The following is a 14,242-nucleotide window of genomic DNA, read 5'->3' on the forward strand; positions in this document are numbered from 1 at the left end:
AGCTTTATATATTGTCCTTTCTTCATTTTCATTGTTATTGACTTTGTTTCTGCTGAGTCTGTATTTTTTTCTTCTATTTCATTTTCATGTGTAGGATAGTTTGTCTCCTTTGTGGTTACCTTATTATTTACCCCTATTTTCTAAATTTATAACTCACTTTTATTTCTTTGTATTGCTGTATCGTCTTCTCCATATGGAAGATCTTTTAATGTTGCCTTCTTTTACATAATAACATCGTTGTTACCCTGTTTTGAGTGTTATTTAATCTTGAATTATTTTTTTGATTTCCTTGTCTGGGTTGACTTCTGGTTGCTCTGCCCAGTGTTCTAGTCTTGAGTTGATACCTGATATTGTTGATATTCTAACCAAAGAACTCCCTTTGGTATTTCTTGTAGTTTCGGTTTGGCTTTTACAAATTCCCTAAACTTCTGTTTATCTGGAAATGTCCTAATTCCACCTTCATATTTGAGAGACAGTTTTGCTGGATATATGATTCTTGACTGGCAATTCAATTCCTGCAATGTTTTCAATATGTCATCCCATTGCCTTCTTGCCTGCATGGTTTCAGCCGAGTAGTCCGAGCTTATTCTTATTGGCTCTCCTTTGCAGGTGACTTTTCGTTTATCCCTAGCTGCTCTTAAAATTCTCTCTTTATCTTTGGTTTTGGCAAGTTTGATTATAATATGTCTTGGTGATTTTCTTTTAAGATCTACGTTATGTGGAGTTCGATGAGCGTCTCGGATAGATATCTTCTCGTCTTTCACGATATCAGGGAAGTTTTCTGGCAAGAAATCTTCAACAATTCTCTCTGTATTTTCTGCTGTCCTTCCTGTTCTGGTACTCCAATCACTTGTAGGTTATTTCTCTTGATAGAGTCCCACATGATTCTTAAGGTTTCTTCATTTTTTTTAATTCTTTCATCTGATTTTTCTTCAGATATATCAGTGCCAAGTGCTTTATCTTCAAGTTCAGAAATTCTGCCTTCCACTTGCTCCAATCTGCTTCTCTGAATTTTCTGAATTTCTGATTGCTGTCTGTCTATGGATTTTTCCAACTTATTAAATTTTTCATTGTGTTGCTGAATAATCTTTTTAATTTCTTCAATTGCTTTATCTGTGTTTCTTGGCTTCTTCTGTGCATTGCCTCATTTCCTTCCTGATGTCTTGAAGGGTTCTGTATATTAATCTTTTGTACTCTGCCTCTGGAAATTCCAGGAAGGCACTTTCATCTAAAAGATCCCTGGATTCTTTCTTTTGAGAGCTTGTTGAGGTGATCATGGTCTGTTTATGTGAGTTGATATTGACTGTTGTCTCCGAGCCATCTATAAGTTATTGTTTTTGTTTATTTTATGTTTGCTTACTGTGTTGTGGCTTCATGCTTTGTTTGGTTTTGATATGCCCAAATGGGTTGCTTGAGTGAGCTGGCTTGATTATTTTCACCTTTAGAGCTCTGATGTCCTGTCCCCAAATGGCTAGAGCTATTATCAGGTATATCAGTCTAGAAGTCCATTCATTTTTCTTGCATGAATTCAGCTCAGTTTTTCAGTTAGCTGATCATCAAGTGTGTGGTACAGGCTTTGTCCTATAGTCTTAGAAGGGCAGGGGTAATTGGTGTAGGTACCGGTATCTGGTTGCTGCAGAGGTCACACTCTGAAAAAGGCAGGGGACTGAGAATCATCCCTCACGTGTCTCTGAGGAAGGTGTGTCCCCTGATCCATACAGTGTACAGGTGGGTGGGTTCTGCAGGTGGACCACGGGCACCCAGTGTTTTTGATTGTAAGGACTGGGAGGTACCAGTTATCCTTGGACCCCTGTCACAGGTGGCTGGGTGACCTGAGTGGAGCTACCAGTCCTTAGGCCCCTCATATGGGAAGGTGAAGACCGTGTTTAATAGGCAAAGCAGTCTCAAACATCAAACACCAACCTCTCCGCCACACAGCTGAAAGGGTTGCAGTCTGCCAACAAGGGTTTATTCTCCTGAAATAGGTGCACAAAAGCTATGCCGAGGGGAAAAGTACTCAAAGTCCACAGACTGTTTATGCCAGGACAGGATCCACTTCTGTCCTCAGCTCCCCCGGATAGTAGAGCTGGCAAATTGTCTGTTCCCCCAGTGCTAATTTAATCCTTCTCCATGGCTGGGAGGATGGCTCTAGGCACTCAACAGGGCCCATCTCAGGCCCAGGGAAGTCAGCCACTGAAGCCGGCTTGTAAGGGGGCTGCAGGGGGTGGGGGAGTGTGGGAAAATATTCACAAGTTCTTAGCTTTTGCTGACAGCGCCATTCTGCTCTGGTTCCAGAGGTGTGAGTTGGGTGTGTGGGTGGCTGCTTCTCCCTGGGGAAACTGCTGCCGCTCCGGGAAATGCTGCCTGAGGACTCCCAGTGATTCGGTAACTCCTGTCCGCTTCTGAACCGTCTCTTCCTTCCCCTGCCCCTCAGTTCATTTTCTAAGCTTGCCTTTGATGTTCAGGGCTCCTAGCTTGTCATAAATATACTCGTTTTGTTACTGGAATAAGGTTCTTGCCTGTTACTGGTCAAGAATGAGCAGGTAACGCACATAGTTTTCCACATGAGCATAGCTTTATTGAAGAGGCTTGGGAGCGGAGACAAGGAGGGCCTAGAGCAATACTTACCCTCATCTCACAGAACAAAACAAAGGCCCACATTTTTAAAAGTTCTTGGACGGCAAAAGATTCATGTTTATTCATAGGCATAGGTGGGGATATGTTAACTAAGGTATGCGCAGCAGCTTTCTAAGATGGCTCCTGTCCTGGAGGCCTGTGGGATTCGTAGCAGGACTTATTATTGGGTGTCACGCCCGCACAGTCTCTTGCTCCCCGGATACAATTCCCTGGCTGGGCCTGCAGCCCCTCGTTGCTCCAGTGGAAGGGGTTACACAGCGGTCAGGTGGATGTTCTGTGCATGTCCCTGGGCCTGCTTTTCTCCAGCTGCTTATGAAAGGCAACTTTAAAAGGTATTTTTAGATGCCCTGCCCCATTGTTCTGAGGAATGGCTTTGTTTCTGTGCCTTGGCCCATTTCTTGTTATTTTGTTTGTCTATTCTGCCATCTTGGCTCCACCTCCACAAAAATGCTTGTATGGAATATCTAGAATGGACAAATCCATAGAAACACACAGAAGATTGATGGTTGCCAAGGCCTAGGAGAAGGGAAGAATTGGGAGTAACCTCTTAACGGGCAATGTGTATTGTTCTGGAGTGATAATCAGGTTCTAGAAGTAGGTGGTGGTTACAGAACATTGTGGGTTCATTAACTGACACTGATTTTGATTTAACATCAAAATGGTTCATTGCATGTTATAATAACTCTACCTCAATGATAAAACCGTTCCATCAAGTCTGGTATTTGGACGAAAAATAAGCACAAACACAAAAATTTATCAATAGAAGGAAGAAATCATGTAGGTAAGAAACTGATCCACATATATGTGAGAATTCAGTACGTGATAAAGATACCATTTAAAACAGTGGGGCAAAAATCTTGTAATAACAAGTTTATGGATAATAGATGATACATTTGTGAAAGACATGTAAACTAATTACCTCTTGAATTCAGGAATATACTAAATATATTATAAACCTACACTTAACATTTAAAATCTCTAAAGGGGTCAAGTGTGCCTGACCCAAGCCATGGTGTTTCCAGTTGCCTCATATGCCTATGAAAGACGGACAATGAATAAGGAAGATGGAAAAAAAAAATTGATGCCTTTGTATTATGGAGTTGGCTAAGAATACTGAATATGCAATGGACTGCCAGAAGAACAAAGAAATCTGTCTTGGAAAAAGCACAGCCAGATTACTTCCTAGAAACAAGGATGTCTAGACTTCATCTCACATACTGTGGACATGTTATCAGAAGGGACCAGACACTGGAGAAGTTCATCACTCTTGGTAAAGTAGAGGATCACCAAAAAAGAGAAAGGCCCTCAGTGAGATGGACTGACACAGTGGTGGCAACAACGGGCTCAAGCATAACAATGGTCATGAAGATTGTGCAAGACCAAGCAGTGTTTCATTCTGTTGTCCCTAGGGTCTCCGTGAGTCAGAACCAACTCAACAGCACCTAAAAACAACAACAAAGGGTTCAGAAGAGAATAGAATAGAAAGCCGCAGTACAACTTAAATATTTTCCAGAAAACATGATTGTTTACAGCGTCTCTCAGTTGACTAAAGGAAGTGTAGTAATTAATGCACAAACAACATTTTCTGGATAACCATTAATCTGAGATAACATTCACATTTGTGATCATGAAGGCTGGCTAAGAAATGTTGTACACAAGAATTCCAGAACTAAAGGAGGCAGAACTTGTTCCAAAGTAAAGAAGTAAAGCAGTTTCAACTATTTTCTAACATCTGGATGCAAAATCACCTGGTTTATTGTTCGGTAGCCTAAAAACCAGATAGGCACTAGTGAGAGAAATTCTTAGACCACATCTTTCCCCTGAAATCTATTTTGTCCCTTAGTTCTTTCAAAGCATTCTTATCAGGCTTTATTAGAATAATGTAGCACTTTGGGGCAAAGATGCAACCTAGTAGCCCCAAACTAGAGGTCAAGATGGAGAAGATCTCCATGGCCACCATGGCCTTCCCCTTGGTGCTGTGGTAGACAGGAAGGAAGGTGACCCAAACACTGCAGAACATCAGCATGCTGAATGTCAGACACTTGGCTTCACTGAAGGTATCAGGCAGGTTCCTGGCGCCGTAAGCCAAGGAAAAAGTCCCCGTGGCCAAGGATCCCAGGTATCCCAGGACACAGTAGAAGGCAGTGACTGAGCCCTTATTGCACTCAACGATGAGGTGTCTGGGCTCAGAGTGTGTGTCTATGTCAATGAAAGGGGGAGAGGTACCCAGCCAGATACCACAGATAATCACTTGGATCAGAGAGCAGATGGCAACCACAGAGTTAGAAGCCCCTGAAACCAGCAACCACCTCATGGTTCTTCCGGGTTTCATGGCCTTCAATGCCAGAATCACAGTAAGAGTTTTGGCCAAAACAGTAGAAACAGCCACAGTGAACACAACTCCAAATGTGATGTGTCGGAGAAGGCAGGTGGCTGTGTTGGGACAGCCAATGAAGAGTAAGGAGCAGAGGAAGCCAGGAGGAGGGAGAGGAGCAGCATGTAGCTAAGAGCGTGGTTGTTGGCCTTGACTATGGGAGTGTCTCAGTGCTTCACAAAGACCCACAGAACCGCAGCTGTGACAACACAGAAGCACAAGGCAATGCATGCCAGAGTCACCCCCAGTGAATCTTCAAAGGACAGGAAAGTCACAACCTTTGGGAGGCAGTGATTTCTCTCACTGTTTGGGTACTCATGGGCTGGACACTAGACACATTGCTGTGCATCTGGAGAAAAAGCAAAGATTCGGCATTTCAGTTTCAAAAGCTCTTCATTTTACCAAGTTTACATTTGCCTTCTTTGTGCAGACTGACCTCCTCAGATTAATACTCAGACACACCAGATTAAGATTCTGTATTCCTGACCCAGAAACCCTGGTGGCGCAATAGTTAAGTGCTACCGCTGCTAACCAAAATGTCGGCAGTTCGAATCTGCCAGGCAGTCCTTGGAAACTCTATGGGACAGTTCTACTCTGTCCTATAGGGTCACTATGAGTCAGAATCGACTCGGTGGCAGTGGGGTTTTAGGTTTATTCCTGATCCAGGGAGAATGCTTTCAGCTGCAGGTAAGAAAAAACCCAGTCAAACTGAATCTTCAGCTAATGGTACAAAAAAGGTCTATTATATTGTTAAGCACTAAGATTGTCACAACCATTTCCTCTGCTGTCCCCAGTGTATTCTTGATGATTGGCCCTGTACTGCCAAAGTTGACAGTATTTTCACGGAATAATCAAGTCTAAAAGTTTCCTTATTCTCACTCAGATTGAGAGAGAAAGAAGATTCATGTAGCTCTCTGAAGTGTGAGGATTATCTTTCCCAAAACAATTTAGCACTGTTCTTCTTGATGTTTCTAACCATAAAGGTTCCCTCCTCCCCCCTTTTTTTCTAAATCAGTTACTGGCTGTGATGGTTAAGGCTGTGTGTCGACTTGACTGGGCCATGATTCTCAGTGGTTTGAGAGTCCTGTGATGCTGTGATGACTTCCATGATGAGACTTGATATTATGGGATCATCTCCATGATGGGATCTTCTGTGAGTAACCAATCAGTTGAAAGGGAGTTTCCTCGGGCGTGTGGCCTGCATTGAATATAAGTGGATATTCTGGCAAGACTTGTGGGCTTTTACTCATTCTGGATCCAGCAGGTGTTCATCTCCTGTTCATCTGACCTTAGATTCTTGGGACTTGAGCTAGCAGCTTTCCTGTGGTCTTGCCTGCTGGTCTTGGGATTCATCAGTCTTCACAGCCTGTGAGTGTGAGCCGTGCTCTCTGACCTGCTGATCTTGGGTTCGCCAGTCTCTGTGGCTATGTGCATCAGGAGAATCCTCTATCTTGAACCACAGACTTGGGATGTCCCAGCCTCTACAACCGTGTGAGCCATTTTCTTGATATAAATGCATATATTTATACACCTTATTGGTTTTTCTTCTCTAGCGAACCCAGTCTAAGACACAGGTTAAGGTGCTGGGAATTCACATTGACCAGTAGGGGCTATAACTAGTTCTGAACTTTGGTTTAACTTCGCACAAGATTCATAAGCTATGGGGTAAAAAACCCTGTTTCAGTAAAGTCAATTCCTACACACAGCAAACCTATAGGACAGAGTAGAACTTCCCCATAGGGTTTCCAGGTAGTGGCTGGTGAATTCAAACTTCCTGCCCTTTGCTTAGCAGACAAATGCCTAACAACTGTGCTAAGGGGTACAGAGATAGATACCAGAACATTCTTTGGGATTTGGTGGGAAGGTATGAAGGATGGATATTGCAGAAGCAAACGACAATGCCTTCTTATATTTCTTTTCTGTTTTAATAATAAGGGGTGTATCCTTTGACATATTGACCTTTTCATGAATATATAATGTCCTTCTTTGTTGTAATGATTTTTTGCTCAAAGTCTACATTGTCTGGTATTAGCATAGCAGCTCCAGCCCTCTTTTGGCTAATATTTGCATGGAATATCAATGTTCCTGTCACTTTCACCGTATGTGTGTCTTTATAACTCACTGTATGTGAGTTTCTTATATGCAGTATTTGATCATTTATTTTTTTCTTTTCAATCCATTAGGCCAATCACTGCCTTTTAATTGGAGAGTTTAATCAATTTATATGGAAGGTAATTATTCATAAAACAAGACTTCTGCTTTTTGTTTTCTACTTATCGTATGCCTTTTTTGTTCCAGAATTCCCGCATGATGGTCTTTTTTAATGATTCATATATTTTTTTCTTGTGTACTATTTTGATTCCCTCTTGTGTATTTTTCTGCATGTATTTTATAATTACATATATACAAAAAACATGTATACATAATTATGATTAATTGATTTTTATCTTGCAACTATTTAGATTACCTCTTGTGTATTTTTTCAGCGTATATTTTAGTGTATTCCTTAGTAGTGACCTTAGAGCTTACGATTATCGTCTTAACTTTATAACAATCTATTCTGAATTAACACCAATTTAGTTCCAATAGTGTACAAAAGATCTACTCCTTTCCCATAATGTTGTAGCAATATTAGGTATAAAAGTAAATATAGTGAATGAATGAGTGAAAGAAAAAACAGAAGACAATCATGGCCTAGGACCCCACTGCAACTTCCCCTTCCTGTCCTTTTCATGGAGAGAATGGCGCGAGGGCTGGGGTTATTAGAGGGCAGTCATAAACATTCATACCTGTCTGATTTGAAGTCTCTGTCTCTAGGCAAATTGTACAAATAAAGCAACAGAATGGCCTTTCTTCTTCTGGAATTTTCCTGGATCCTGGACCACAGCTCTGGCTACACACAGATTGAGGAGTCTGCAGAGAAACAAGGATGCATTGGTTATTACTTTGCACATTATTAGCAGTTTGTCCACTAATAAGCAAGAAATTGGATCTTCTATTACACTTTCTGGCATTTTTCCAGCTCCATCCTGTTGATATTACCTAGATCTCTAAATATAAATTACCAATAATATTTTTCCTCTTTCTTTAACTGGTTACACATACAATCAAAATTTTACCGAAGTAGCTGGTGACTTTTATCTCATACATCACCTGAAACATCCCCTGAGTGTTTCTCTCCTTTTTTTTTTTGCTACTTTATCTTAAAGTCCTTTCAGTGTAGGTCACTGTATCATAAGGATTCTGAGGCCTTGTATGTCCAAGGATAATTTTACCATGCCCCCATACTTGACTGGATATAAGAGTTTAGGTATTACATGGAAGAATTTAACAATGTGATAAATAGACTTCCTACTAGAGGTACCTGCATAAGTAAATTGAAGTGTACCAGCAAAGAACGATGAGTGGATGTTATGGACCAGATACTGGGGTTAATCCAAATCTGAGTTCATGAGTTCAGGTATGGTACCCCTTTGTCGGGCATTTAATGAAATCTTAAAAGTGGAAGTATCACTTCTGTACAAACATCCACAAAACTGCCCAAGATTGATAAACTGTAGTAAGTTGGATGAAATGACGGGCAGTGCTTTCAGAAGATAAACAAAACAATGATGACTTCTCGATAGACAAATTACCGATAGAAAAAAGAATGAGGATGAAATCTATAAAGAGATCGCTGAAATCCAGACTCTATCTGTGTTTACAGTGCATCTAAACATAGGGATTGGAGCATGCATGATTAAGACTCTTCTGTGATATATGGAGGATAACCAAGTATAAAATTTAAAAAGTAGGTCCATTACCTCCCTTCAGTGTATGCATTCCAATACTTAACGGCTAATCGAACCCAAATTAAAAACAATCAAACAATTACACATATAAACTTACTCTTCCCAGAGGTGCAGCCGTATAATATGTGAAAGTAATATCATAAATTTAGCTCTGGGTTAACAGAGTGCCAACTCAATCGCCTCTCATGGCTCTGTTCAGATAAAGCTACAATGTATATGTCCAATTTTGAGATGATGTCATACCTCTTTGAATCCAACAGGCCATTCTATCATCTCTTTGTTGATGCCTAACTCTTGATCGTGTGGATTATTGAAGATAAACTCTCCGACTTTAATCAGCAGGCTAAAATCACCAGTAAAATTCACAGGGTTTCCAATATCATACCGTGTCATAGAGTTTTTTTTCTCACCCAAGAATATATTGTCCCCAATGCTGTTTGTAAATTGGATATTCCTTATAAATGGATGAAGCTAGAGGTGAGGCATAATTTTAAAACAGGATTGCATTCAAATTAGAGATGGAGGGCTCATACCTACCAATTAATTCTTCTTTCCCCACCTCTCTACCCTCACGATTTTGTTATGGTAGTTGCTGATTTTTTTGTGTGTGCCCACCATCTCATGGTCTCAAGGGAGAATGCCACCAGGGCTCCAGAATAATGGAGGCCTAATCAAATCCAATCATGACACCATTTAGAGGTTGGCTTACATGTTTGCTTTGATCCAACCCTGACCAACAAAGTCTGCTTGCGGCTTCATTAAAACTGGTGTAAATGAAGATTTTAACATCCCAACAAATCCATTTTCATCCTAGGTAATCCCAGGATCTTACATGTATTGTGTGGGTTTTCATATGTCAAATTGGGACTATAACCCCCGCTCCCATGATGTCGCAGGTTTGGTAAGAAAAAATAAATAAAGCACTTGTCAGAGTGTCACCAGGTATGGCTCAAAAAAAGAACATTTCCCAAAGACATTTTAGAATACCAAGGAAGGGGAATGTATGTATCCCAGGGAGAAATAAAGACTTGACCCATTTTTACCTACCTGTGAATTCGCATGAGTTGTGGTTGGGTCATATCTTACACATTAGGCCTTAAGAAACTTTTCTGATAACCATTTCTTATTGCATGGTCTTTAACTGAACCTCTCCCCACACCCCATGACCAGGGTTTTCCAAGTTGATACTCAAAAATTGCACTTATCAGTATATCCACTGCGAACAATCTTTCATTCATTTTGCCTCATCCTATTGACCATGAGTCACAAGCCTGGTCATGCTGCTGTGCCTCAATAGAATACCACTAATGCCATTAGGTGAACAATACAAATCCTGCCTCTGGAGGAGATGTACCTGCCAGGGGAGGAGCATAGGTCCCTCTGCATTTCCTATAGATCCCATTTCTGTGTTAATCAGAAGCATTTCATGGAGGGCTTGGGCCACAGTATATACAGCATTATAGACAGGATAGCTAGAATCAGACAAGTTCATCATGCCCATAGAGACTGGCACCGACTCTAAGGAAGCATTTGGTGGGCAGTTCTCGATTTCTCCACATTGTGTCCCGACAATCAAACAATTAAATATTTGAAGCCAGATTTTCCTGAGGTAAAAGTCTTCTGGATACCTGGATGGGTTCACTCCCTTGACAAAGTGTCTGAAGCCAGGGATTGCCTTCTCCCAGTGTGAAAATAAGAGGCTTCCATAGATGTCATGCAAAAGATTATGCCAGTTTTCTTCCATGATCCATACCTTTCCAGAGATTAAGTAAGTTTCTGTGAAATAGCTTATAAATTTGATACTCTCAGCATCACCATACAGTATATACACATTTGCTAATGAATCCCTGATCCTGTCTCTCAACATCAACGTACTGACTTCGTGTAGTCTCCTGATCTCAGAGACTTTTTCTACAAAGGCCACACAGATACTTTCCTTTACTATCTCTGCTTCCAGGTCCTGGGGAACTGCTCCCCTTTCATATCTTCAGAGACAAAAAGCCCCACTCAGGTCCAGCCAAAATGCATCAATAACTGGATCATTCCATGGACCAGAAAGCCGTCCTTGGAGGCCATCGGATACAGTGATGGGAACCGGTCTTTGTCACTCAGAATAGGATCAAAAGGACCATATGTGACCTGAATATGAAACAAAGAAAGGTCATGAATCTGAGTTGCATGGGATTTCAGTGGTCTTCATTAGAGAGGGAGTAAGAGAATTCTCTCTGTGGAAGGGGGAATTAATGGAATATCTGCTGAAGAAAAATAAGAAACTGCATTGGACACTCCACAGTTCTTTTTTATTTCTGTTCAAACAGAAGACCATATATTCCAGCCTCCCTGCTTTCAGGACATGATGTGTAAACCCTGGTGTGACTTTCAGGCTAAAGCATAAAAGATGATGTGGAAGATCTCCGTGTGCTCATCATCTCCTGCAGGTCAACAGAAGAAGACACTAATATCAGCTGGTGCACCTGCACGATGGTAGTGTTTCCACCAGCTTTAAGCCTGTGGCTTAGTAACTGAGGCCCATCTCCCTAGCGATCAATGTTGGATATGAACCCTGATAATAAATATTTCCTGTTACACCCTTGATATTTTGGATTTAACTTAATACCTCAGCATACTGTAGATTATCCTGAGGAGCACAATTATAAACTCTGCGTCTCGAAATATGATTTTTCCATCACAGAATTCTCATAAAGTAAGGCTCTTATTTCGGAGCCCTGGTGGCACAGTGGTTAAGAACATGGTTGTTAACCAAAAGTGCTGCAGTTCAAATCTACCAGCCGCTCCTTGGAAACCCCGTGGAGCAGTTCTACTCCGTGCTGTAGGGTCGCTATGAGTTGGAAGTGACTCGACAGCAATGGGTTTTTTTTTTTAAATCTTATTTTGGCCTTAATTCTTTCTGACTGCTGCTTGTCTTAGATCAGGTTCCCTGGAAAGGGACTTTGATACGGAGAGTGGCATGTGGAAAGTTTCTGGGAGTGCCCTCAGGAGACACACCTCTGGGCACATGAGAAAAGCAGGACTGGACAGAGGGAGAAGCTGAACCATAAGACAGCTGCATCTGCATCTCAACTGATTGTTGGGGACTTTATTAATATACCATATTCGGACTACAGGGCCAGGCCTTACCCCCACATCAATTGTTTATTGGCCTCTGTCTGTCCCCTGAGAAGGGTTTTATCCTGGTTGGGGAAGTTCCCTGCCTGGGGCATTTTCGACAAGGCACACAGCTATCTGTTGAAGGTGAGCAGATTATATTTCCAGAAGTTGGCGTGGATGTATTGGTCCTGAGCTGTAATCTGGGCTGAGCTTCAAAGGATACACAGCACTGCTCCTTCCCCTTCCTTCATCCTCCTTCATGGCACAAGCTATAAGCTCACAATCCTCAGAATTCATTGGAATTTGTGGACAACAGTCAAGGAATACATAAACCCTCCTTCCTCCTTTCCCTTGATCGGACAGCAGGGAATGCCATTGACACAACCTGATCTTATGTTTCCAGAGCTCACAATCCACTGACCTGTGGGCTTTTGTAGAGCTCCAGCAGTGTTCCAACCTCTGCAGAGGATGCTGATTTGCTTTCCATAATGCTAGCGACAGATTTGCTCTGTCTCTGGCAGTTGTGATTAGGGAGAATCTGCCTCCCTCCCGAGAGCCAAAACAGGGCACTCTCTAAGGTTCTGTGCTCCCTGGGAACGGCATTGTAGAGGTCAAAACCCAAGGACAGGTTGGGGAGCAGGTAGGGGTTCTTGTTGATCTCCTCAATGGCAAAGTGAAAGACCAGAACAAACTGGTAGTTTTTTGGGAACAACCTAAAAAGAGTGGACATCATAAGGGAGAATGATCAAGTCATAATTATTCAGGAGTAACTTTAAGCCAAGCCAAGGAAAAATAATATTTTAGAACTCTGTTTTTCTCCTTTGTTTCTTTAGTTCCTTTATTGCACCACAAGGAGACATCTTCTAGAATTTTTTCTAATCTCACTCTCAATTAAGTTTTTATACCCTAGATATAATGCATATCCAGTGTATATAAGTACATACAGCATGACCAGTAAGCACGGGCTTACAGTAAGCAAGGTACACATGCATTTAGCTGGGTTTACTTACTAAACTGTAGTGAACAATTTCACATGGATTTCAGTGTCTTTTTTATCAGTTTGTCGTACTGTGGGGGATTGCGTGTTGCTGTGATGCTGGAAGCTATGCCATCAGTATTGAGATACCAGCAGGGTCACCCATGGAGGAGAGGTTTCAGCTGAGCTTCCAGACTAAGACAGACTAGGAAGAAGGACCCAGCAGTCTCCTTCTGAAAAGCATTAGCCAGTGAAAACCTTATGAAAAGCAGTGGAGCATTGTCTGATAAAGTGCTGGAGAATGAGCCCCCCGGGTTGGAAGGCACTCAAAGATGGCTGGGGAAGAGCTGCCTCCTCAAAGTAGAGTCGACCTTAATGACATGGATGGAGTCAAGCTTTCAGATGTTCATTTGCTGATGTGGCACGACTCAAAATGAGAAGAAACAGCTGCAAAAATCCATTAGTAATCAGAACCTGGAATGTACGAAGTAAGAATCTAGGAAAATTGGAAATTGGCAAAAATGAAATGGAATGCAAAAATATCAATATCCTAGGCATTAGTGAGCTGAAATGGACTGGTATTGGCCGGCCATTTTGAATTGGACAATCATATAGTCTACTGTGCTGGGAATGCCAATTTGAACAGGAATGGTGTTGCATTCATTGCCAAAAAGAACATTTCAAGATCTATCCTGAAGTACAACACAGTCAGTGATAGGATAATATCCACAGGCCTACAAGGAAGATCAGTTAATACGATTATTATTCACATTTATGCACCAACCACTAGGGCCAAAGATGAAGAAACAGAAGATTTTTATCAGCTGCTGCAGTCTGAAATTGATCAAATATGCAATCAAGATGCATTGATAATTACTGGTGATTGGATTGCAAAAGTAGGAAACAAAGAAGAAGGATCGGTAGTTGGAAAATATGGCCTTGGTGAAAGACACAATGCCGGAGATCAAATGATAGAATTTTGCAAGACCAACGACTTCTTCATTGCAAATACCTTCTTTCACCAACATAAACGGTGACTACGCACAGGGACCTCACCAGATGGAACACACAGGAATCAGACTGACTACATCTTTGGAAAGAGATGATGGAAAGGTCAATATCATCAGTCAGGACAAGGCCAGGGGCCAACTGTAGAACAGACCATCAATAGCTCATGTGCAAGTTCAAGCTGAAACTGAAGAAAACCGGAGCAAGCCCACGAAAGTCAAAATATGACCTTGAGTATAACCCACCTGAATTTAGAGACCATCTCAAGAATAGATTCAATGCACTGAACACTAGTGACTGAAGACCAGATGAGTTGTGGAATGACATCAAGGACATTATCCTTGAAGA

At 41.6% G+C, this 14,242-nt stretch overlaps 1 long non-coding RNA gene and 1 pseudogene across 1 annotated transcript in view; both read right to left on the minus strand.

Annotated features, from left to right (window-relative positions):
- Positions 1-4,104: 4,104 nt before the first annotated feature.
- Positions 4,105-10,546, minus strand: LOC135230525 (vomeronasal type-2 receptor 116-like; annotated as a pseudogene).
- Positions 10,547-12,244: 1,698 nt separating this feature from the next.
- The window catches only part of LOC135230655 (uncharacterized), a 39,824-nt gene continuing 37,826 nt past the window's right edge, over positions 12,245-14,242 (minus strand). The window contains exon 4 of the long non-coding RNA XR_010321222.1: positions 12,245-12,623. This is a non-coding gene — a long non-coding RNA (uncharacterized LOC135230655). The remainder of the gene's footprint in view (positions 12,624-14,242) is intronic.

The sequence above is a fragment of the Loxodonta africana genome, chromosome 3 (assembly GCF_030014295.1).
Source record: "Loxodonta africana isolate mLoxAfr1 chromosome 3, mLoxAfr1.hap2, whole genome shotgun sequence".
Classification (NCBI taxonomy): Eukaryota; Metazoa; Chordata; class Mammalia; order Proboscidea; family Elephantidae; genus Loxodonta; species Loxodonta africana.